The following is a 26573-nucleotide window of genomic DNA, read 5'->3' on the forward strand; positions in this document are numbered from 1 at the left end:
GAAGGAATACTTCCGAACGCATTTTATGATTCCAGCATTACTCTGATCGAAAACCAAACAAGGACACACACACAAAAGAAAATTGTGGATCCTCACTGATCCACCTGGTTGGCTGCCTTTGGTTTTGACCATCTTCTCTGGAGGATTTTCACAGCCAGGCATATCTGTGTTCTATACAGATGTGTAAGAATTTGGTATATAAGTTAAAAAAAAAAGGAAGGAAAAACCATAAATAATGAAGTAAGCACTAAAAGAAAGGCGAGAGAGATCAAAGATAATGATGATGTGACACATATAAGTGACGTCAATGATTTTAGAACAGGGATCTATCTAGACTACTCAATATATTCTACAATCTGCATATAATCTCTATTTGTTTACTGATTTTTTTTTCAAAGTGAATTTATCCAAGAAATGGTGCTGGAACAAAGGGAAACCCATATGCAAAAGAATAACGATGGACCCATTCCTCACTTGTACACAAAAATTAACTCAAAATGGACCTAAATAGACTTTGTAATGCATTGAATTATGTCCCCCCAAAATTCACTGAAGCTTGAATGTGTCCCCCAAGTTTCATGTATTAGAAACTTGGCGCCCACTGTGACCGTTATGCAGTAGGAAGTCCTATTATGGTAATTGGAAGGTGGGGACTTGAAGAGGCGGTTAGCTTGTAGGACCGTGCTGTAGTGAATGCATTAGTAATGGTGGTCAGAGGCATGGTTCTGAGGGCTTTAAAAGGAGAGAGAATGAGGAAGTTGGTCTCTTGTTTTCTCTGCTCTGCTTTTTCACAATGTGATACCCCACATCACTGAAGTCACCACCATGATCCTCACCAGATGTGTTCCCTGGACTTTGGATGTCCCAGGCTCAGAAACTGTAAGCAATAAATTTCGTGTTCTTTATAAATTGCCCAGTTCAGCGGATTTTGTTATAAGCAGCAGAAATGGACTAATGCAGACCGAATGGAAGTTTTTGAACCATAAGAAAACATAGGTATAACTCTTTGTGACCTTGGGTTAGGCAATGGTTTCTTAAATACGACCGCAAGAGCATAATAAACCAAAGAAGAACAATTTTAAATTGGACTTCATGAAAATGAAAAGTTCTTGTGCTTCAAAAGATACCATGAAGTAAGTGGAAAAATAACACACAGAATGGGAGAAAAACTTTGCAAATCGCATATCTAATAAGGTACTTGTATCTAGAATATATAATGGACCCTTACAACTCCATAATAAAAAGACAAATAATCCAATTTAAAAATGGGCAAAGCAGTTGAATAGACATTTCTACAAGAAGGTATGCAAATGGCCAGCAAGCACACAAAAGGATGATCAACGTTATTAGCCACTGCTGAAATCAAAAGCACAATGAGTTACCACCTCACCCACTCTAGGACAGCTAAAATTAAAACAAATGAACAGATAAGAAGTGTTAGCGAGGCTGAGGAGAAACTGGAACTCTCATACACTGCTTTCAAAATGGCGCAGTCATTTTGGAAGGCAGTTTAGCAGTTTCTTACAAGATTATACCTAGAGTTACCATGTGGTTCAGCAACTCCACTCCCAGGTGTATACCCAGGAGTATATGATGAAAACATGTTCACACAAACACTAGTATACAAATGTTCATTGAAACATTATTCCTAATACTAAGCACAATGGAAACACCCTAAATGCTCATCAACTGATAAATGAAAAAAACAAAATATAGCATATTCATACACCTGAATGCTATTAAGCAATAAAAAGGAAGTGTCTTAGCCTATTTGGGCTGCTGTAACAAAATACCAAAAACTGGGTGGCTTATCAACAACAGATGTTATATTTGTCACAGTTCTGGAGGCTGGAGGTGCAAAATCAAGGTGCTGACAGATTCAGTGTCTGCTGAGGGACCCTTTTGGATCACAGATGACACTTTCTGTCTCCTCACACAGTGGAAGGGACAAGATTACTCTCTGGGGTCTTATTTATAAAAGCACTAACCACATTCACAAGGACTCCACCTTCCTGATCTAATCACCTCCCAAAAATCCCCACCTCCTAAGACCATTTCAACACACAAATTTGGGGGGACACAAATATTCAGACCATAGTAGGAATAAAGTACTGACACTTGCTACAACATGGATAAACCTTGAAAATATTATGCTGTTTAGAAAGCCACACACACAAGGTCACATATTTTATGATTCCATTTAAATGAAATGTCCAGAACATGCAAATCCGTGGAGACAGAAAGTAGATTTGTGGTTGCCAGAGGCTGGAAGGTTGGTAGAATGGTGAGTGACTGGTAACTGGCACAGTGATTCTTCTGGGGATGTTTAGAACATCATAAAATTAAATGATGGTGATGGTTGTATAACAGTGGGAATATACTAAAAACTGCTGGATTTTACCCTTTTTAACGTGTGAAGTTTGTAAAATTGTTGATAGAAAGCACGCAGGAGCTCCATCCAAAGGGGCCCTGATTCAAGCAGACCCTGAACTTGGTGGGGGACAAATGCTTCCTGGACTTGGAGCCAGAAGACCTGGATGCTCGCCCTGCCCTTCTGCGTCCAGCTTGTCTGTCACACAAGTTCTCTTGTGTGTTGCTGTTTCCTCAACACACATTCACATCCCAGCTACAGTAGCAGCGACTCCTACGGAGAGCCTACTACGTGCCAGGCACTGTCCATGTACATATTTCACTGCATTTACTTGCTCCTGCCAGTGGCCTTATGAGGTGGGTACCATTTAACAGCTGAGAAAACAGAGGTCCAGAGAGGTTAAGCAATTTGCCAACAGTCACACAGCTACCGAGCACTTGGGCAGGAGTTCAAAGCCACCAGTGCCCAACTTACTAGCCACTGTGTGATCCCCTCCTGACAGCCACCTGAAACTCCAGTGTCTCAATTCTGTGTTTAGCGTAGAGTGTCAATATATTATCAGAAGAACACTTTTCCTCCGACCTTTATATACAATCAAAAATTGCTTATATTTGCACCAATCGTTTTTTAGTATTTCTTCAGTTCCAAATATTTAATTTCTTGAATTACTTATTTTCAATGTTTTGAACTCCTCAATATTTTGAATCTGCCTTTGGCCTCTGACACAAATGAGATATCCTAGATGTTTCTGTGTGGAGGGGCCAAATGATAGTTTGACTGAGGGCCCCTGCCTTAACACTTTGAAAAGCTCGGTGGTAGCTCCACACTTCCCTCATGACATGGAACTACGGCAGAAATCCCAGCTCATTTTGGCAGCACATTTCTCATTCCTGCCCATCTCCATATCACCAGGTAGGCATCCACTGCGTAGCAGAACAGCCACCAGAAGCAGGCGCTGTACAGCAGCTGGATCCACATCTGCAACCAGGAAGAGCCCAGCATCAAAGCTCCCGCACACAGGCATGAGATGTCCAGCCCATCCGTGAGATGTCAGGCAACACAGGAAAGCTCCTGGCACACATTTGGCGTAGGTCTGGAACTGAGGGCAGGCTGTGGCCTCTATCCTCTGTCTGCTCAGCTGGACCTGACTGACAAACTCACTTTCTGGCACACTTGCAAGCACAGTAAACAAGGCTCTAAGAAGTGCAGTTTAAACTGCCATGAGGTTCTAGGGGCTCGGAAGTAGAAGCTTTTTCTCTGGGAACGAATGAGTTCAGGCAGAAATGACTCAGAATGTCGTTCCAAGTAGAAGGGGATGGAAGGGGGCTCAGGTTGTTGGAAGATCAGTAAGCCTTGCCGTTGTGGGCTGAGAAAGATGCTTCATCAGGAGGCCCTGGAAGGGAAGGAAGGAAGCGGGCAATTCTGCTCCAGGACAGAGAATCAGCACCACCTGGGTAAGCTTTACATCACTCCCTTGAGCATCCACTTGGTGAACGGAGCATAACGTGTGCATGTGTATTATACATATTTATTTATTTCATGGTTTATAAACCATGAATATGTTTAGTATATGTTATTATTATATGTAACATAATATGTTTGAATATTAAATGTTTGTGTGATATAAGTTAAATATAAAATGCTTACTTGTTACCATTATGTATATTTAAATATATTTCCTTAACTTAATTGATAATATTGTTGTGTGCTTTTGGCTCCGTTTAGGGTAAGTATGGTAAGGGCCCACACTTGTGATTCCAGGGCTGCGGGTGGAGAAGCCACACTTGCGTGTGCATTAGCATCCTTTGGAGTGTTTATTAAAGCATAGACCTGGCTGGGCTCCAGTCAGAGTTCCTAATCAGTAGGTCTGGGGCATGACCTGAGACTTTGCATTTCTAGCAGATGCCCAGGGGCTGCTGGGGCTGCACTTTGAGGACAGCAGTGTGACAAGAACACAGGTAGGGTGGACAGGGGACCAAAGGTGGGCGCACCTACCACACTCCCCATGCAGAAAGAGGCAGGCCAGATGTCTGTTCCGTTCACATCGGAGATGTTCACAACGAAATCTGGGAGTCCTAACAACACCGAAGACCGGATTATGATACCTACATGAGAATTAAATGATGCTTGGTGTCTGATCCTAATTCAAATCTAAAGCTGACTTTTGTTGCTTTGTACAGATAACAGATAGATAGATGGACAGATATAGATATAGACGGTCAGAGAGACAGACAGACAGACAGACAGATAGATTCACAGACAGACACACAGACAGACAGACAACAGATATGATAGTGAGGAAGCTAGGTAGATATGATAGATAGAAGATAAGCATGACACATAGAGATAGATGATAGATAGGAAGGGAGGAAGAGAGGGGAAGGAGAGGGGAGAGGATGGAAGGGAAGAGAAGGGAATGGAAGAAACTTAGAAAAATCTAAACATATTGGAGTGTGAAGAGAGAGAGAAAGAAAATATACTGCATTACTCAGGAAATAACAATTATGATAGCAAAGCAATCCCAGGCACTCTGATTTCAAATTGAACCATCTTTGGCTACAGTCTCATTCCTATTTTTTTTTTTTTTTGTTGTTGTTGTTTGCTTGGCATTGCAAAGTGATGTTATGAAGAGCAATCTGTATTTCTCAGCTGCAATTTTAATCTCCATGTTAATTATACCTCATTTGAAAATGAATTATTCATAAAGCACAGTTTGGAAGTTTAAATATATAAATCCTTCATTCTTTTTTTAAAAAAATACATTTAAGATTTTCACAAATTAGCTCTCAATAATTTGCTTTTTACATTTATTATTTGTGAGTTTCGCTTGTTTTTAGACCCAAATATCTAATGCTACTTAAAACAGCGCACACACTTACGGTACAGTTTATGGTTTTTTCATTAGGTAATACAATACCCTTTGTTTAAACATACACTATGTAATACACCACTCAAGGAGAACTGGGAACACTAAGACATACTATTTCTCATTATCAAGCCACTGTTAATAAAAATAATGCCTTTCTTCTGTACATAATTTTTGGCACATAGCACTCCTTTGAGCTCAATAAAAGCCCAATGAGGTAGGCATCGTATTTCTTATTTTTCTGTAAGGGGACAGGTCATCAGCCTTCTTCTGACTTCTGCTTTCTTCTCATTTCCTCACAACACTATCCACCACCCTTTCTAAGGCTAAAGGATGTACGCATAATAAATCACTAACCCTCAAAAGATGTCTGGGTACACCTTTACTTCCAGATATTCAAGTTATAGAAACTAAGTTACTATTAAGATGCTTTTCCAAAATGACTTAGTAGAATCAGGAAGAAAAGCAGTTTTGATTGAGTTAGCCTGCACGCAAGTGATTTTACGCCAAATATAAAAGAAATATTGCTTCCCTGCCTTATTCCTCAAGTCTGATAAAGTAACTTGAGGTTGCAAAGCATTTATTTGAAGTCAAGTTTCTTGAGCGACTTCAGTCACGTTTTTGGCAATGTAGCTAAGGGGACAGAACAGCTGGGCCCTAGACACACAGCCCTGTGCCCAGAAACTTGCACAAGGTGGGGTATGGATGGCAGTTAGCAAATACCTAACCGCCTTCAAGGACAAACATTCTGCAAATACATGATTCCAAAATGGTCAGCCCCTATCACCCAATTGCCAGTGTGGACAGTATTTTGACCCAGATTCAAAGAAATCTATTGTACAAAACAAAAACAAAAAACAACAAAAACACTTATGATACAACTAAACATACACTGATGACATTAAAGAATTGGTTTTAATCATTTTAAAGTGATAATAATAATAAGGTTATATATGTTTAAGAGTCCTTGTCTTCTAGAGCTGTACACTGGAATCTGTAGGAATGAAATGAGAAAAGTTCTAGAATTTGCTTAAAATTAATCCAGTGTGGAGGATGAGGGGGTGTGTAGATGAGCTGAATGAAGGGTAAGAGGAATTTATTTTATTCATTTATATATCATTTACTACATTCACATATGCTGGAAATTTTCCAACATATAAAGTTAAACAAAATGGCAAAATCTAGCTTAGATGTCTGTAAATAGTGCCATCTTATAATTTAAAGCAGATGTTGGCAAACTTGTTCTGTAAAGGGCCAGATAGTAAATATTCCTGGTTTTGTCTGACCAGAATTTAACTTTGCATTTGCAGGGCAAAGGCAGCCCTAGACAACGCACAAACGCACAGCATAGCTGCGTTCCCATCAACTTTACTCATGGGCCCTGACAATTAAACGTCATGTGACAGTCACATGGCAACATAAACTATTCCTCTCTCGATTAAAAAAAAAAAAAAACATTTAAAGATGTACACCCACTCTTAGCTCATGGGACATAGGAAATGAGCAGCAAGCCGGATTCAGTCCTGGAGAGCACCTTGCGCAATTGTGGTGTAAAAACCAAACCTGAAAAACCGGGGCAGGGGAAGGATTTCAGGTTTCAGGTTTAAAAACACGCGAGACAAAATATATTTTGCAAAACAGAAAAGAATACACACACCACCTGGTGGGTTACGTAGAGATCCAATACATTTTTTTGCACTTTGCTTAACTGCAGTGAAGTTTTCCGAGTAAGCAAACGCCAGACACCATAAACTGAATTTTTAAAACCAACGTCCCTCGGACACGAATTTTACCGACCATAGTATTTGCAGAATACCCTAGGAAAGCACTCCTGGATGACCCCCTTTATCTGTGCTCAGATATCCCGCCCAACCAGCGACTGACAGCCCTAACCGGGACACCAGTACAGTCTGCAGCATTCACCCCACACAAAGCACGGCCCCCAGCGGGGTACGCGCCCACACTATGCACCGATCAGGAACTCTGCGAGGTGTACGACCACACCCTGACACGGATAAGGTCTGGAGCTCTCGCCCCACACGGAGCAGGTCACCCTGACTTGGCAAACACGCCCTTATCCCACACAAAGCAGGAACTTCTGAAGGCCGAGCACCCTGAAACTAAACGAAGCTGATGCCGTGCCCGGCGACACGCAAGCCACGCTCTTCATGGAGCACGTACCCACAGTGGGCCGCGTGCCATCACACGGCAGGGGCACATCACCACCTCCCCACTCTCGCGGAACACGGGCCCACACCCCTCAAGAGCAGGTCGCCGACAGCGGACCGCAGGCCCCCACCCCACAGGGAGCAGGACCCACGAGGGTCGTGTGCTCTGAACCCGAATGGAGTATGATCCCACACCGCGGGACGTGCGACCTCAGTCTAAACTGAGCAGTTCCCTACCGTGGAATGCACACTTCAAGCAGACACCAATAAAGTCTGTAGTCTTCAAAAGCACGAAGCACGTCTCCCAACCAGTTGCATGCCCTCACCCTGGACGCACGGAGCATGTCCCCGCGAGGATCACGTGATGTCACCAACGCGGGTCCCACGCCTTTAGCCCTGACGGAGCAGGTCCCAGAAGCCAGTTTAATGCCCTCACCCAACACGGAGCAGCAGTTCCTCGCGCTGGCCTTATACCGTTATAGCGCACTGAGAACGTCTCACCAAGGGCCGTGAACCCTCACACCGTACGCTTGGCCCACGTTCCCACGAGTGTCACATCATCTCACTTCACAGGGAACAAGACTCCCGCGGGTCGCATGACCTCCTTCCTAATGGAGTATGCTCGTCTACCGCGGGAAGCACGCCCTGCCTCTGCACTGAGCAGGTCCCTAGCGGTAGGGACTCACGCCTCACCTGGACACCTACCTGTAAGGCCTAGAGACCTCACTTCGAAAGGCGCAGGTCCGGACCGTGGGCCGCGCGCCCTCACCAGGACACGTATAAGATTTGGAGCCCTCACACTTCACGGACCAGATCCGTCCCCGCGGACCGAGTGCCTTCACACTTTAAGAACATGTCGTCCCCAACGGACCGTGCGACCTCACCCCACAAGGAGCAGGACATCCGCAGGCAGATCGCCCTCACCCTTCAAGATCACGTCTTCCCCATCAGAGCGAGGGACATCACCCCTCAGGGAGCAGGATGCCCGCGTTCCATGCGCCTTGAACCCGAATGGCGCATGATCCCCAACTGCGGGACGTGCGACCTCCCTCTACACTAAGCGGGTCCCTACGGATGGACGCACGCCTCAAGGGCACACTGATAAAGTCTGTAGTCCTCAAAAGCACTAAGGAGGACTCCAAAATGCCGGGCGCCCTCTCGCCGCACGGGCTGAGCACGTCCCCGCGAGGGTCAGGTCACCTCACCACTCTTAAGCAGATAACCACCGCCGCACACGCACAGGCACCCGGACACCTACAAGACTTAGACACCTCGATCCGCACGGAGCATGTACCACGGCGTGACGCGCACCCGTACCCAGAACCAAGGAAATACCCCCGCGGTCCACGGGCCCTCAACTCACAGGAACACGTCCCCCACTGTGCCTCGGACCGCATGCCCTCAGCGCGCAGGAGCAGGTCGACAACGGGGTGCTGCGCCTTTATTCCTCACAGAGGAGGTCCCAGAAGCCAGTGGAATGCCCTCACTCCAGATGGCGCAGTTCCCCACGCTGGCCTTTTCCCCTTATGGCCTGCTGAGAACGTCACACCAAGGGCCGTGAGCCCTCATCCCCGTAAGCTTGGCCCACGTTCCCGCGAGTGTCACATGATCTCACATGACAGGGAACAAGACTCCCGTGGGCCGTATGCCATCCCACTAAATGGAGTATGCTCGCCTACCACGGGAAGCACTTCTTCCCTCTGTACTGACCGGGTCCCTACCGTGGGATGCACGTCTCACCTGGACACCTGTAAGGACTAGAAACCTCACTCCGAAAGGCACAGCTCCGCACCGTTGGCCAGGCGCCCTCTCCCGGACATGTATAAGATTTGCAGCCCTCCCACTTCAAGGACCAGGTCCGTCCCCTCGGGCCGAGCGCCTTCACCCTTCAAGAACATGTCCTCTCCACAGACCCTGGGACCTCACCCACAGGCAGCTTGACACCAGCGGGATGCGTGCCCCACTCCTGAAGAACATGTCGCCTACAAGACCTCCAGCCGTCCGCGGGACCTCAGCCCACAAGATGCGGGACTCCCGTTGCACGTTTTCACCTCTGAAGATCTGGTCGCCCCAAGCTGACCGCAGGACCTCACGCCACAGGGAGTAGGACCCCAGGGGGGCACGGGACCCGCGCTAGAAGAGCATGTCGCCCCTAGGGGACAGCGAGACTTCACCCCACAGAACGCAGGAACCCGTGGGTCCCGCTCCATAACCCCTGAAGAGGAGGTCGCCCAGAGAGGAACGTTGGACCTCACCCTACAGGGAGCAGGAACCCCGCGGGACAGGCGCCCTCACCACTAGAGTATGTGGTCCCCAGCGAACCGCCGAACCTCATCCCGCAGGGAGCAGAACCCCCGGGGGCCGAGTGCCCTCACCCCTCAGGAGCAGGTCGCCCCCAGCGGACCGCGGGACCTCACCGCACAGGGAGCAGGACACACGCGGGACGCGGGCCCTGCAGCTGAATGGTGCATGAAGCCCCACTGCGGGACGCGCAACCTCACTCTACCATTAACGGGTCCCTAGGGTGGCACGCGTGCCTCAAGGGGACACCGATGAAGTCTCTCGTCCCCCAACGCAGTAAGCAGGTCTCCAAATCAGCCACGCACACTCACCCCGCACGCAGGGAACATGTCCGCGCCAGGGTCACGTGATGTCACCAAAGCGGGTCCCGCGCCTTTAGCCCTGACGGAGCAGGTCCCAGAAGCCAGTGGAATGCCCTCACCCAACACGGTGCAGCAGTTCCCCGCGCTGGCCTTATACCGTGACGCACTGAGAACGTCACGACAAGGGCCGAGAGCCCTCACACCATACGCTTGGCCCACGTTCCCGCGAGTGTCACATCATCTCACTTCACAGGGAACAAGACTCCCGCGGGCCGTATGCCCTCCCTCCAAATGGAGTGTGCTCGTCTACCGCGGGAAGCACGCCCTGCGTCTGCATTGAGCAGGGCCCTAGGCGGTAGGGATGCACGCCTCACCTGGACACCTACCTGTAAGGCCTAGAGACCTCACTTCGAAAGGCGCAGGTCCGCACCGTGGGCCGCGCGCCCTCACCAGGACACGTATAAGATTTGGAGCCCTCAAACTTCACGGACGAGGTCCGTCCCCGAAGGCCGAGCGCCTTCACCCTTTAAGTACATGTCTTCCTCATCAAAGCGAGGGACATCACCCCTCAGGGAGCAGGATGCCCGCGGGCCATGTGCCCTGCACCCGAATGGAGCATGATCCCCAACTGCGGTTCACGTAACCTCCCTCTACTCTGAGCGGGTCCCTACGGAGGGACGCACGCCTCAAGGTCACACCGATAAAGTTTGTATTCCTCAAAAGCACTAAGCAGGTCTCCAAAATACCGGGCGTCCTCACGCCGCACGCACGAAGCATGTCCCCGCGAGGGTCAAGTGACCTCACCACGCTTAAGCAGATACCCCCCGCCGCACACACACTGGCACCTACAAGACCTAGAGACCTCGATCCGCACGGAGCAATTACCCCGGCGTGATGCACACCCGTACCCTGAACCTAGGAAGTACCCCTGCGGTCCACGGGCCCTCAACTCACAGGAACACGACCCCCGCTGTACCTCGGACCGCATGCCCTCAGCGCGCAAGAGCAGGTCGCCTACGTGGGTCCTGTGCCTTTAGCTCTCAGGGAGGAGGTCCCTGAAGTCAGTGGAATGCCCTCACCCCAGTCGGTGCACTTCCCCGCCCTGGCCTTTTCCCCTTATGGCGTGCTGAGAACGTCACCGCAAGGGCCATGAGCCCTCATCCCCGTAAGCTTGGCCCACGTTCCCGGGAGTGTCACATGATCTCACATGACAGGGAACAAGACTCCCGCGGGCCGTATGCCATCCCTCTGAATGGAGTATGCTCACCTACTAAGGGAAGCGCCCCTCCCTCTGCACTGAGCGGATCCCATCCGTGGGATGTACGCCTCACCTGGACACCTGTAAGGCGTTGAGACCTCACTCCAGAAGGCGCAGCTCCGCACCCTGGGCCGCGCGCCCTCACCAGGACATGCATAAGATTTGGAGCCCTCATACTTCACCGACCAGTTCGGTCCCCCAGGTCCGAGTGCCCTCACCCCGTATGGAGCACGTACCCTGCGGGCCTGGCGCCCTGACCCAGACACCGGTAAGGTCTGGATTCCTCATTCCGCATGGAGCATTTAGGTACTCTCAAAGGCCACTAGTCTCACCTGGATACCGATATGTCTTGAGCCCTCACCATCACGGAACAGGAATTCCCATGGGCCCCTCCCCGCCACCCCTACCTGAGCAGGTCCTCACTGTCTCACACGGACCCCGGGGGAGTCTGGAGCCCTAAAGCTGCACGGAGCAAGTGCCCCGACGTGACGTGCGCCCTCACCCTGCAGGGAGCAAGCCCCCCTGCTGGTCCCGCACCCACACCCAGCACGGAGGAGGTCACCAATGCGGGTCTCGCGCACTCACCTGGGCACCAATAAAGTCTGGAACCCAAAAGCTGCACGGAGCAGGTGCCTTGGCGGGCCATGGACCCTCACCGCACATTAGCGGGTTCCCCTCACGCCTCGGATCGTGTGCCCTCACACCGCAGGAGTAAGTACCCAACCCGGTTCCAGAGCCCTAACCTGGTCACCGATAAGGTCTGGAGCCCTCAAGTCACACGGAGCAGGTGCCCCAAACGGACGTGTGTCCTCACCACACACGGTGCAGTTCCCCCCACCCCCCGTGGCCCCGTATCCTCAGGCCGCACGGAGGAGGTCTCACCGCTGGCCGCGCGCCCTAACCACGCAGGAAGAAGCTCGCCCAGATCGGACTGCCAACTCACTCCGGAGGAGGAGGTGTCCTAAACCCATGGGCTGCGCACCCTCATCGGGACACTACTAAAGTCTGTAGCCATTCCCGGTAGGACCACGTCCACCGCATTGGGACCAGAGCCCTGTTCCCGCACAGAGCAGGAACGCCCACGAGCCGCGCGCCCTCCCACCCCACAGAGCAGATGCCCCGCCACGCGAGACGCAAGCCCGCACCTTTCACGGAGTAGTTGCCCACAGCAGGCCACACGCCACCACGAGCAGGAAAAGATCGCCACCTCCCCACCCCCACGGCCCGCGTGACCTCACCACTGAAGAGCATGTCGCCCCCAGAGGACCGTGGGACCTCACCGGGGAACCGGTAAAATCAGGATCGCACATCCCGTAGGAGCAGATCCTTGTCACCTGGGCTGCGTGCTCTCAGTGATGCGGAGCAAGTCCCCACCCAGTCAACCGGACACCAACAAAGTATGGAGTCCTCACGCTGTACAGAGCTGGTACCCACTGCAGGCCACTTGCCCTCCCAGCGCACTGAGCAGATCCCCTGCTCCCCAAGACGAGAGCCCTCCCTCTCCATGGAGCAGGTGCCCACAGCTGGCCACACGCCGTTAACCAGCAGGAGCCGATCGCCACCTCCACAGCCCCGCGGCCAGCGCGCTCTCAATCCCCAAGAGCATATCCCCCCGTCGAACCGCACCCCTCACCCCACAGGGAGCTGGAACCCCACAGGTCACGCAACCTCCACCCAGATGGAGTATGTTCCCCTACGGCGGAATCATAGAGGGTCCTTACACATGATATCATAGAGAGCCGAATCATAGACGGGTATTATAGATAACATCAGCGAGCCAAACATAGCTGGGTATTACAGATAAAATTATAGAGAGGGAATCATAGAGGAGCATTATAGATAATATAGAGAGCCGAGTTATAGACTGGCATTATAGATAATGTAAGCAAGCTGAATCATAGCTGGGCACTATAGATATATTCATAGAGAGCCGAATCATAGATGACACTTACACACAATATCGTAGAGAGCTGAATCATAGAGGGGCGTTATACATAATATCAAAGAGAGACGAATCATAGATGGGCCTTACACATAATATCATAGAGAGTGGAATCATAGAGAGGCATTATAGATAATATCTGAGAGCCGAATCATAGAGGGGCTTTATAGAAATTATCATAGAGAGCCAAATCATAGACAGGCCTTACACATAATATCATGGAAAACAGAATCATAGAGGGGCATTATAGGTAACCTCTGAGAGCCGAATCATAGAGGGGCAGTATAGATAGTATCATAGAGAGCCGAATCATAGAGGGGCATTATAGATAGAATCATAGAGAGCCAAATCATAGACAAAAATCATAGATAACATAGAGGAATCATAGGGGAGCATTACTAGATAATATCATAGCGGGGCATTCAAATAGTATCATAGGGAGCGAAATCATAGAGAGGTATTATAGATAACATCAGAAAGCCGAATCATAGAGGGGCATTATAGATAATATCATAGAATGAGGAATCATAGAGGGCATTATTGATAATCTAGACTGACGAATCATAGAGGTACATCATATACAGTAGGGTCATAGAGAAGAGTTTCATAGAGTGACGTCTTAGCTACTATCATGAAGAGGGGTGTCATAGTGGAGATATTATAGATAACATACAGGAGGGTATCGTAGAGGAGATATCATAGATAATGGCATTATGGGGAAGGGTTTCATAGAGGGACTTATTAGATGATATCATAGAGTGCGGTATCATAGAGAGACATCATAGATATCATACAAGGGGTATCATAAAGGGACATTATTTATAATACCATAGAGAGGGGTGGTATAGAGGGACATCATACATGATGTCATGAAAAGGGGAATCAGGGAAATTGTAGATAACAGCATCATGTAGTGGGGTATCATAGAAGGACATCATAGAGAGTAGGATCACACAGAAGGGATTCATACAGGGACATCTTAGGTCATATCATACAGAGGGGTGACCTGATGGGACATTATGGGTAATAGCATCATAGAGAAGGTATCAGAGAGGGACATCATAGAAGCAATGAAAACATCTAGGTTTGGGGGGACACAGCCATCTGCTGAGACCCACTCTCACGCTCCAACTACCACAGGGAACTTCCCGACATAGTGCTCGTGACACGGGCACCTGGAGAGCCACCTTGGTCCTCTGTGGGAAGCGAGTTTGTGAGCATCTCAGCACATGCGTGGGAAGGGTCCAGACTGAAAATGCTGCCGGGTCCAAGTGTTCAGAAGGGAGCCTCCTCAGCCTTCACGAATGGAAAACCTTGTAACAGCACAGCCGGGGACAGAGGCTCGCTGGCCTACGACTTCGTGGCTTCCGATACATGCTGGAATAAAAGCTGCAGGACACTGTACACTGCAGTGTGTGGAGCTGAAATGACGGACGCAGTGATGCCGGGGACGAGAGAAACCGAGCGGGGAGAGGTGGCAGGGGATCTTGGAGTGCAATGGAGGGGAAGGCGGGAAAGGCGCGTTCCCCTAGGCAGCTGGAGGAGGACAGGCGGCTGGGAGCACGGCGGTCAGGGGCCACCCGGTCACAGGGGACATTAGTCTCCCTGCCCGATGGCTGGTGCTCCTCCCTGCTCACAGCCTGGGATCACCAGGGACCTATAAAGACTCCTGACTTCCAGCGCCTGCCCAGAGACTCCCATGTACCGGCCAGGGGCGCTGTGGTGGAAACGCTCCGTGTGCCCCTTCCGGGCAGCCCGGCTGCAATCCTGCGTCTCTGCACCTCGCGGGTCATTCCAGGGATCGTGACATTGAATTCTCACACCAGGAGCAAATCAAGCTCCCCAACCCTTTTACTAGCAAATTTCTCCCTCCACAAAGCTCTTCTTCTGCCTCTAAATCCCCCTCTGGGCATGTTTTCCTTTAAACACCTCCATTCGGGCTGGCTGCTCAGCCTTCTTGTCTCTGTAAAGACTAGGGATCCTGCAGCCTGAAGCCAAGCCATCCGTCTACGCACCAGAAATCCCAGACACGCGGCCCTGACTGGGATCAAGAACAGGGCACAAGTTCCCAAAAAGAAAAAAGTACCCCCTGGCCAAGGACTAACTTCACCCCCTTGAGGCTGCGTTTTTCCCTTCTTTATTGTCCCACATTCAGATGTGTCTCTGATCCCTTCTGTACTCCTCTCACACCTCGCTAAAGTCACTCTTGGATGATCAAAATTCCCCAGAGAGTTGCTGTCATGTTGCTCTTCCCATTGTAATTCTGTAATTCCCAATTATGTCCAGTGTTAACCTGGTGAGACTTTCACAGAGACGTTCTATGACCAAAAATACTAGAAAACAAATCCTAACTCCTACTGGACTTTCCGATATCATCGAACGGGCCATAGATCATCAATTCCTTGTATCTCCTGGAAAATTCCCCGTCTTCTCTAGCTCTCACTCCCCCACATATCCCCACAGCCTCTCCTATCACAAATCCACATATAAACCTTGTCCTCGCCACTTTTTCTACCTTACAGATTTCATCCCTTCAGTTAAGCTTCAACCGTCACGTGTAGCTGCATGATAACTTAATAGGAGTGTGATGGAGAATGTTCTTGTCCACGAATTCAGTTCTCCACTTCTTAGATTAAGATTCTTTTCACTGGGTATGTGGCCACCTCATTAAAAGACCCCTCAGAGGCTAGAAGTGACAGAGTGGGGATGTGGATGTGATGGCAGGACTTGGAGCAACTGTGTTGGGCCACGAGTTGGAAACTGCAAGCTGAGGAAAGCAGAACAAGAAGAAGGGGCATGGATCCCTGCTCTATGTGGAGCACCTTCAGATTGCCAACAGGGACACAAGAGACAAATAAGTTTCCCACTTTTGGAAGCTCCTGGGCTTGGGGGTCTCCCTGTCAAAGTAGCCAAAGGCTATCCTAAGTATTGCAGTAACAACTGGAGGAGGGAGGAGGTGTGTGCAATCACCCCTCCCTGCTTTCCTTCCCTCTTCACCCGTGTGCTCCAGGGCACTCTTCTAGTCTTTGCTTCTGAGTCTGTTTTACATTCCTCATACTCATTGAAGTGGTATCACGTAGTAGTCATCCTTCTGTGTCTGGCTTATTGTTCAGTATACTGTCCTCCAACTTCAATCAGACTGTCAAGACTGAAGGATTTTCTTCCTTTCCAAGGCCAAGCCTGTTTAAATCTCTTATGTCTTAGAACCCCCAGCTGTGGTTGTCGAACTGGCATGTGAAGCAGAATCACCTGGAGGGCTTATGATTCCTGGCTCCCTACCCCTCTTCAATTCTGCAGGTCTGGAGTGGAGTCTGAGAAATTGCATGTCTAGCAAGAACCCAGGCAAGGCATGTGCTGCTGGTCCAGGGACCACATTGTGAGACCCACATTGTTCTCTTAGACCTGGACCTTGCAATAGTCCAGCCACCAGCTCATGCACTAACGGACACTTGAAGAGGGGAGGTCTGAAGGCACAAGTCTCCTGGGTGAAAAATACACGGCAGGAATTAAAAACATCACACACACCAGCACAGAATGGTCAAATACCTGTAATCATCTTATATCTCTTAGACATCGAAAAGAAAACAGTTTACATATGTGAAAGAAAATATACAATATTATGACATCCATCTCGCGTATTTGGTATTTTTCATGTGGCGGTTGTGGTATATATAATTATACGTCCTGCATTATAAGTCTATTGCATAGTGGTGTATCAGACAATTAAAGGAAGTAGGATATCAAACTGTGAAAACTAAGTGGGTACGAAAATTTGATTTTTGAATACTACATGAATGTTTGATGATATCAAGGAACTGTTAAAGTGTCAATAAAGCTTTAAAGTTAGAACAGCGTTAGATTCGCAAGATCCTAAAATAGTGGAGAGAGTGCACATTTTTTCCATACACAATTTCCCCCGTTTTTAGTATCTTACACTACTATGGTACCCTTGCCACAGCTAGCGAGTCAATGCTGATACATAACTATTAACTAAGGTCCAGACTCTATTTAGATTTCCTCATTTTTTTCCTAATGTCCTTTTCCTGTTCCAGGATCCCATACTCCACTAAGTCGTCATGTCTCCTTGGGTTCCTCCAGGCTTCAACAGTTTCTCAGGCTTCCCTTGTTCCTGGTGACCTTGTCCGTTTTGAGGAGTACTGATCAAGTACTTTGCAGAGTGCCCCCAATTGGGATCTGTCTGATGTTCCTCTCATGATTACATTAGACTTACGGGTTTGGGAAAGAAGACCACAGAGTGTCCTCATCACATCCTATTAAAGATTCATGCTATCAACAGCACTTCTCGTTGTCAATGCTGATCTCGGTCACCTGGCTGACACAGTGTTTCTCAGGTTTCTACACTCTAAAGGTACTCTTTTCTACCATTTTCCATGTCATGTTCATTGGAAGGACATTATTATGGGCAGCCCACCCTTAAGCAGTGGGCAGATATGCTCCAGATCCTGGAGGGCACAGTAACTACGTAAATTATTTGGAATCACGTGCACAGCTTTGTGTGCTCTCCCTCATTTGTTTCTTTATTCAGTCATTTATTGATGATGGCATGGACTCATGGACATTGAGTTTATGCTTTGGGTTCTAATCCAATACTGCTTCATTCATTTTGTAGCTCAGTTCTTCCACATTCAGACACTGGGGACATTGGGGTTATCCCCTGTGTCCCTTTTACACCCCTCCCCGCACTAGGCTTTCTTTGAGCACAACCCTCTCATACTAGAAGACACTGCAGGCTCAGCTTGTGTATTCCACATCCCAGTCCTAGTACCAGCCATTTCTCTAAGGATTCCCAGTTCCTGTGATTAGAGAATGCTGTTAGAAACTGATTAATGCACGAATATGCCAACTATCCTGATTTGATCATCACATTCTGTGCACATATACTCATCATCAACTCTGTGTGATAATGGTGGGGTTACTATTTTAAAACGTTATCTTTGAAGTACACATGCTGACATAATTACAGATTAAATGATAAGTCTGATTTGCTTCAAAATCATATGGAAATGGGGATGCATGTGGACATATAGATGAAACACGAGTGGTCATGAGCTGATCATTATTGAATGTGGGTAAGAGATAGAGGGTTCCTTTCACTATTTTTTTTTCTTTTTCTTTTTCTGCATCGGCTTAAAATATCGTACCATAAAGCTTTTAAATAAGAGGGTAATATTTGGTAGAGCCAATATTTGCTCATGGAAATCGGTGTTGAATAGTAGATACGAAGACCAAGCACAACTTGGATATTGTATTTTTTTAACTTTTAAATTTTAATTCCAAAGCACGAAAAAGGCAACCCATAAATGGCTGGTAGAAGTAAGAGCTCGGCCGGGTAAACGTGGAATCACCTAGCAGTTTGTCTGGAGACATAAGGTATAAATGGACTCTCGGACCTAGGACAGTTTTCTTAAACCTTCCTTTAAGTGTTTACAGCACACCCTTCGATGTCCAAATGCTACTTAACCACTCATGCAAAACACTGACCTATTCATTTAAAGCACTTGCTTTGTGTCTTGGCCAAAACTTCTAGGATATTCACAGTCAAAGATTAGGGTTCTTTCCATTCTCCACATGCACAGTCCTCCCATCCACTGTCTTCACTCCTGTTCAAATGTCAGAGATTCTCCATGGAACTGGGAGGAGCCACACGGGACTAATGAAATGACAAAACCGAGTACAATTATTTTATTTGACAATGGGAGATGTACCCAAAATGCCCATGTTTCTTGAAAATTTGCTTTCGCTTTCTTTCATTTATTCAACCATCTGAGCGTCTGTTATGCAGGAGACACTGTGCAGAACCCTGGGAATGCAAAGTAAATCAAAGCGTCAGCCCTCGATGTGCTCCCAGGGAAGAAACAGCATTCGGGAAATGTCAACCTGCCCCCAGGCTCCAGAAACAACAGACTTGGGGGACCGTAAGAACAGAGAGCTCCGTGGGAGTTGGGAAGCCTGAGACCTGGCTACCTCAGGGCTGCGTGTGGGCTGTGGACAAGGGAGAGCTCAGGCCCATACTGGCAGTCAGTTCGTTGGGTGACAGGGTGTACGAGTAGGTGAGGGTGCTAGTGACAAGGCAGGGACTGGTGAGGGGCAGACTGGTGAAGTGAACACAGGAAGACTCAGGCAAGGTGAGAGGAGGACAGCTGCATGGGCAGGGGTGGACACAGAAGTGGACAGTTGCAGCCACAGGCCTAGAACCCAAGGAGAAAGTTCAGGAAAGAAACTGTGGCTAGGGAGATAGTGGTGGTGATCATCGATTGTACTGTTAGTGTCACAGAAGAGTCTCGGTAGCTTCTAAGTTTGTGTCCCAGACTGTGGCCCGTGCTGTATTTTCTGTAATTTACAGTGTTCTTTGGACAGTAGTGGGTACTGAATTTTGTGAAAGTCCTATGAATTCCTGATAAGAGTATATTCTCTTTTTGAATTTGAGGTCTACTGATGATATCTTTTCAATTGTATCAGTATCTGGCATTTAATTTTGCTAACTTCTGTCAAAGGCTGAAACATATAATACCATCTTTCATTTCTGTCACACTTCTGTTAAATTATCCTTATGGTCTACCTGGTTTTGATTTCTACTTTTCGATTCGATGTAATTAATCATACATAAGGTATTGATCTGTATTTAAACCTCTTACAATGTAATGACTCCTGATTCATCGACTGCTTTTTGCCAGCAGTTCCACCCTGCCTGGATCAGTATTATCACTGCGGCTGACTTTTTGTATACCTGCTGATCAACTTTTGCCCTGACCTTTATTTTTAATGTTTAAGGAAAATGAGAAGCTAGGTAAAATTACATAATTGTTTTTTAAGGTCAATCCTTGTGGTCATTTAATCTATTTACACATACTATCATTAAATTAACTTGGTCTTCTGACATGTACCTTTCTACTTATGTTTTGCTGCTTCTCCTGTCTGCAAAATGGCAATGTTTTTTGTTTGTTTGTTTTGTTTTTTGTTTTTGTCTTCCACAGTGATTAGGACAGGATATGGCCCGGATTCTTGTAATTAAACAATTATTATAAAAACAATACACTGCAGAGAAATTAGAAATAAAGATGAGCAAAATGAAGTGAAACATATCCTGAATCCCACCAACCCCGAGATGCCCATTATAAGCATGTTCATGTATGTCTTCTAGGCATGTAAGCACATCTGTATAGAAACACAAAATAGAATCCCCTTATAGAAGTAATGGAATACATCTACATCTGTGACCTGCTTGGATCAGCATATTGTATGAATACCTTTTACTGAATGATTCATATATTCGTTGTAGTTTAACACGTGCTCAGTTTTGTGAAAGTTCTGTGAATGCCTCTGCCTCTCTCTTGGATCGCTTTTTACTGTGCTGTGTCTCAGTCTTAGATTGCTTGCACATTTTGAGCAGCTCTACGGAGAGGCCCGCATGGAGGAGAACTGAGGCCTCCTGCCAACAGCCAGTGAGGAGCTGAGCGTTGCAGTCAACATACATACGAGTAGGGTCACCACCCATTCTGAGACAGAAGGGTTACACAGAACAGGAAACTTTCAGTGCCAAAACCAGTGAAGTCCCAGGCAACTGGATGAGTAGGTCAAGCCTCCAGTTGACTGCAGTTCTAGCCACCATCTTGAATGTGACTTTCTGTAAGTCCCTGAGCCAGAAATACCCACCTAAGCCCCACCCAGATTTCTGACCATCGCCCAATGTGAGATTCTATGTGTTTGTGGTTTTAAGCTGCTATGTCTCAGGCTAATTGGATTCCACACAAATAACACATAAATGATCTTTTAAAAATAATTTATAATGGTTTAATATTTAACAAAGTAATCATTTCAGCACCTGGAACAGTTGACTTATTCGGTGTATGATGTAGCAATAATTGGGTAGCTATGTGGGAAAAAGGCAGGAGCTTTACAGGCAAATGATCACCAGCTGTATTTGAAATTGTAAAAAGAAAATCACACACCTACAAGTTGAGAGAACATTGAGTGTTGACAGAATCTCACTCTTGCTCAGTGTCCTTGGCCTTCAATGCACACCTCCCTTCACCACTGCCACTGGCATACTTCTGGTCTTGGCAAAAAACAAACAAACAAACAAGCAAAAAATCACTTCATCAAGAGAACCGTTCATATCGGCTCCACCATGTAAAGGTAGCCGGTTGTCTCTCTCATGGCTGCTTCACCTTTGCCAGAGGTGGTACTCCTATAAATTACCTATGTATTTGTATTTGTTAATGCTGCCTTTCCCTATAGAAGATCATATAAGACAGATCCCGGTCATCCCCCCCCCCCAGGACAGGGATCATACCTTCTTTATTCACTCTTCTATGTCCAATTGGCTGTCACTACTCAGTACCTTTGTGGGGGCATTTTCTCCTGTCCCACTTCCTAGTTCATTGGCACTGAGTGTTGAAAAATTACGCTTCTCAGCATTTGCCCCTGTCACATCTGTTCTCGTCTCGGCTTCTACCTGGGACGCTGCACTTGTGGGGTCCCATGTATGACCCCCACATGCCACCTCCAAGTGCAACATGAGTCTCGTCTGCCCACGGGCTGGCATTTGCTAAGAGTTTTGGAATCGACAGATCCTGAAGGAAAAAGCAAGAGGCAAAGCATGTCCGAGATACTAATGACTGTACATCACAGAATCTGAAGATGCCACGGAGTTTAAAACACCTTCAGAAATGACACATACTCATGCATGGGTTGGGGGAGTACATCTAAGATTAATGATCTAGGTATTTCCTCAATCCAGCTTCAAGAACCTCAGATGTAGTAGAAAAATTTCCCAAACTAGCAAAAGCTTGCCTGTCCATCCTAGTTTTAGGGGTGCCATTCATTTTCATCATTTTCATTATTTACAGGTATTTATTGAGTAGGCAAGAGGGAGTGGTTCGATGGCTGTGAGAAAGATGTCATGTGAAACCAGAGGACTTGCTGGGGACGTTACAGTTCTTAATTGTCTTCAGAGTCATGCTGCTCTCCAGTCACTCACCTTTTCTTCCTGTAGTTTCAATGCCTGACAAAACAGAAGTAAAACCAACGAGAAAACCATCGAAAGGCCAAATGGCAAATTGTCATTAACTATCATAGTTGTGGAAAGATACAGGAATGCATTCGGCAATAGAAAACCTCTACCTACATCTGATTCCCAGGATGTGGCTCAATCAACAATCAATTGAGCCAAACTATGTTCTAGGTGCCAATCCACACACTAGGGACAGCAGGAATCAAGCTAGTGAAACTCACTGTCCTTATGAACAGTTGCTTCTAGTGGGAAAAGACAGCCAAGATGGAAAGTCATACGTGTATACGATATCAGGAACTGTATCAGTAACAACTCACCACAGGTTTGAGCTATGGTGGTAAGTCCCAGATCCCAGTAAGTTAAAGCATAAACATCGATTCTTGCTGATGGCATGTGAAGGAGGTGACAGGATGGCTCCTGCCCAGCCCCATGTACCATCTTGCTCCAGAACACAGTCTGAAGGAGCAGTCCGGATTCGGTGACTGCCCTTTTCACAGCAGAGGGAGAGAAATGACACAGAAGATCTATGCCACCTCAGAGAGTCTACACGGACTTGGGGTTCTTCAGATCCACTTCCTGTCCCATTGGTTAAAGCAGGTTTCTGGGTGAAGCGTAACAATGGGGCAATAGATTGTGCCTTCAGGGATGAACTGCAAGTCCTACAGCCATGAAGAGGATGCAATACCACTTCCAGGGAGGAGTCCGTGATTGCCAACAATATAACCAAGCACAAGTTCAAGTGACATGGAGAAAATGAAGCAGGGAAGGAGGCAAAGGGGAGCCAAGTATGTGAGTTCAATGGGGAGAGTGTAGTGTCACAAGGAAATTGACAACCTTAAAGGAGGCATCAATGACTTATGTTCTGCTACTAGGTAGGTGGCGTATGGTTGAGACTGCTATCTACTTACCAAACACCCATTTCATCATCCTCTTGAGTACACACACAACCCCCGGCCACCGTTATACTGCGGTATGGTCACGTGACTGAGTTCCAGGTAACGGAATGGGAACAGCACTGATGTGTCCCTTGCCACCTGGAATCAAAGGACCCTGAGGCACTAGCAGATGATGGACACAAAGGATGGAAGGACTCTTGGCCCCGCAATCTCCATAGCAAAGAGGAACACCTGCTTTGGATTGTGAGGAAGAAGTAAGCAACTAGTGTATCTGGGACATAATGGATGTTGTGTCTGTCACTAACGCCAACCTAGGATACCCTGAGCCTTCAAGTTTTCTCCAAAAGTACACTTTCCTGGCAGATGCTTTATGTGTAGAACTTTGACAAGAGGAAATGTCGGGGCAGGTGGGGCAGATGGACAGAACTTCCAGTTGCAAAACCCAGTCTAGCTTATCATGTAAAAGTGATGCCAACAGCCAACAATATGTCAAGGGATAATTAAGACCATTAAGACAAATGTCATGCTCTTACAAAGTGTGTCAACTACCAAGGTGAAATCTGGCATTTTATGATAAATGGAAGCCAGCTGGTAGTGAAAAAATTTATGGCGATGTTGACTTAAGTGGACTCTCCAGGGAGGGAGTGACTTGTGAACATGGGATCGGGGTATATTGGCAAATAGGAATTATAAGGGTCTTTTATAGGTATATGTGAGAGGAATCCAAAAGTGGAAAAAGGAATGGAAAACGGAAATAGGTCCTTGTTCCCAAAAGGAAATAGAATTAGAGAGATAATAACTAGAATGACCAACTGGAGAGAGCGTGAACAACTTTGAAACAGCTAGGCCTGGCACTTGGAGGGAATCAACAGAAGGCAAGGTGAAGAGGTGAGAGGGAAGCAGGCACCTTACACAAGGCAGAGTGTGGAGGGTGGTGGTGAAGAGATGAGAGCCTTCCCTTTCTGACAATCTCACTTCCAGAAAACGCCCCTCAACATCTGCCCTAACCTGATGCGTTTTAGAAACACCTGCATTTTCAGTCCACAGAAAGTCAGATCTGCCAAATACAATTTATCCCAGTGTATGTCCTTTCACTTCCTCACGGTGTTTTCTATATGCCTCCCAAGGGTATTTTGCTGACAGAGAAAGCCCTCTATGCTTTACAACGTTTCACTTTTACATCTATTATTTCAACCGCATTAGCTGTTTTGGGCCATACCATGAAGAACAGGTGTTTCACAGCGGTAGGCAGCTGAAATCTTCGGGGGTAGTATTAAGCAACATCAAGGAAGAAGTGTAAATATTTACCATTAATTTACTGAAATTCTCTGTAGATTTAATGTTCCTTGACTTTAGAAAAATGTAAAAAAAAAAAAATACAGAGATTTGTCATCATATTCTGTATACTTTCCTTCAATTTCTTTTATGGAAACTTCCAAAATACATTAGAGGGATTTGTGTAATGAATTCCCACGTATCCTTCATTGGCCTTCACAAATACTCTCAAAACTCCAATCCCATTTCATCTGCACTACCCCCTAGACCCCTCCACCTGGTCCTGTCAGAACAACTGAAGATGTCATCTCTCTTAACCTGCAAAGATATGTATGCTTTTTTAGCAGAAAAGGACATCTCCCATTCAAAATAAAACTATAATAAAAGTAGCCCCATTGTTACAAATGAATAATAACCCTTTGGTGACATCAAATGACCCCTGGGCTTGACCTTTTCCTGTATTGTCTCATATATGCCCTTTTACTGTTGCGTTCTATTCATGAGGATCGAAACAATCTCGGTGCTTAACATTTGGATGACATGTCTCTTATGAATCTACTGATGTATAATTATTCCAACTTCCTCTTTTTTCTCCTTGCTGGATGCAAGGAAGTGATTAAATATCTCGCTATGTGTGATGAACTCATCCTAGTATTACCTGACACCTAAAAGTAAAGTAAACATTTCTGGTGAGGCTTTCTGCTTGTGACCGTGGATATCACTTCATATTTCAAAGTCTTCTTGGTAATTTTGAATTTTGGGCAGATCTGATTAGATTGCTTTTGTTTCGATTAGTACTATGGTTGTTGCAAAGCTTAGATGAGGTCTGCTGCTTTCTTACTCTTCCCTTGGACTTAACATTACTAGTCCTCGGTTATTGGAACTTCCTTGCATTAACCATTTAAAGCCACAGGTAATGCTTTAGAAATAGCATTTTACATGCTTTAAGCCACCCATTTCTTCACCTTTTTAACACCAATGAAATTGATTTGCACGCTATAGTTGATGGTGAGTGATAGATTAAAAGGCAGCATTTTCTTTCTATGTGGTTCATCACACAGTTGCACATCTTACAAACAAAGGGGTCTTAGATTTGATGAAATACACTTGTTTACTGAAACTAGATAATCTGAAGGCACCTCTCTGTGGAATTTTCCTTTTCCCTCCGAGCAGTGGGCAACCTCTACAGGACAGACATTTCTGAGGAAGGTGGAAAAGTCAGGGTTTGACCAGGAACACACAAGCAATTCTAAGTCTTCAGAATGGAAGTGATTTCATATGAAATCAGAAGCTTACACAGATGCTGGAAGGCAGAGGATGAAGGTGAGGGAAGAAGTTTCTCGAAATCCAGGACTGCAATGGTTGCAGGAGACCTCCACAATGATCTCGGCCACCTGCGTGACCAAAGCAGGTGAATCTCAAGATGACACCCAGTGGCCGCTGGCAACCGCCACATCTGCCTTTTGCTGATGCCCAAAGGACTGTCCTGTGCAGCTCCCAAAGGAAAACTTCTGCTTCACGTCCTCCATCTAAAATCATGACAGAGTTCCTCTGGTGGCAGAATTTAACAACCCAACCCTACTGGCTTCATGCGTATGAGGACAGAAAGGAACATAGATGGGCTGGGATGGTACAAGTATTAATGACATGCAGCACTTCGGAACACAAAACATTAATGAATCCATAATTAAATGTAGAAAAGCTCAATTCCTCTCACCTTATGTGACTATGAAGGTGTACTATATTCACCCCGTTCCCAATGCCTTGGCCTTTGCACCCCATGGAGTAGGTACACCCCTCTCACCCATGACATCAGTGGCCTTGAGCATCCAAGGCCACCAAAGCCAGGGGGAGGGGTGAGGTCAAACATGGGTCGGGGCTGCCACCTGCCCCTGAGGGATTATTTCCACAAATGAATGCACTAAAGTGCTTTGGATCTTTGGCTGAAGAGCAGGACACACAATTACGGAAGCGTGATGACACATCACTTGTTTAACTTGGGCCTGACTCACATGCTATATCATAGGCATCCAGAGGTTCTTCTTTCCATGAATGTTCACCACAATTGTGTTCCAGGCAGCTCGAGGGGAGGAGCTAGGACCCTTATTTCTCAAGGATTGCGCCTCAGTGCTGACAGTATCCCTAAACGTAGGCAATGCC

This window comes from Cynocephalus volans, unplaced genomic scaffold (genome assembly GCF_027409185.1).
Source record: "Cynocephalus volans isolate mCynVol1 unplaced genomic scaffold, mCynVol1.pri scaffold_35, whole genome shotgun sequence".
Taxonomy (NCBI): Eukaryota; Metazoa; Chordata; class Mammalia; order Dermoptera; family Cynocephalidae; genus Cynocephalus; species Cynocephalus volans.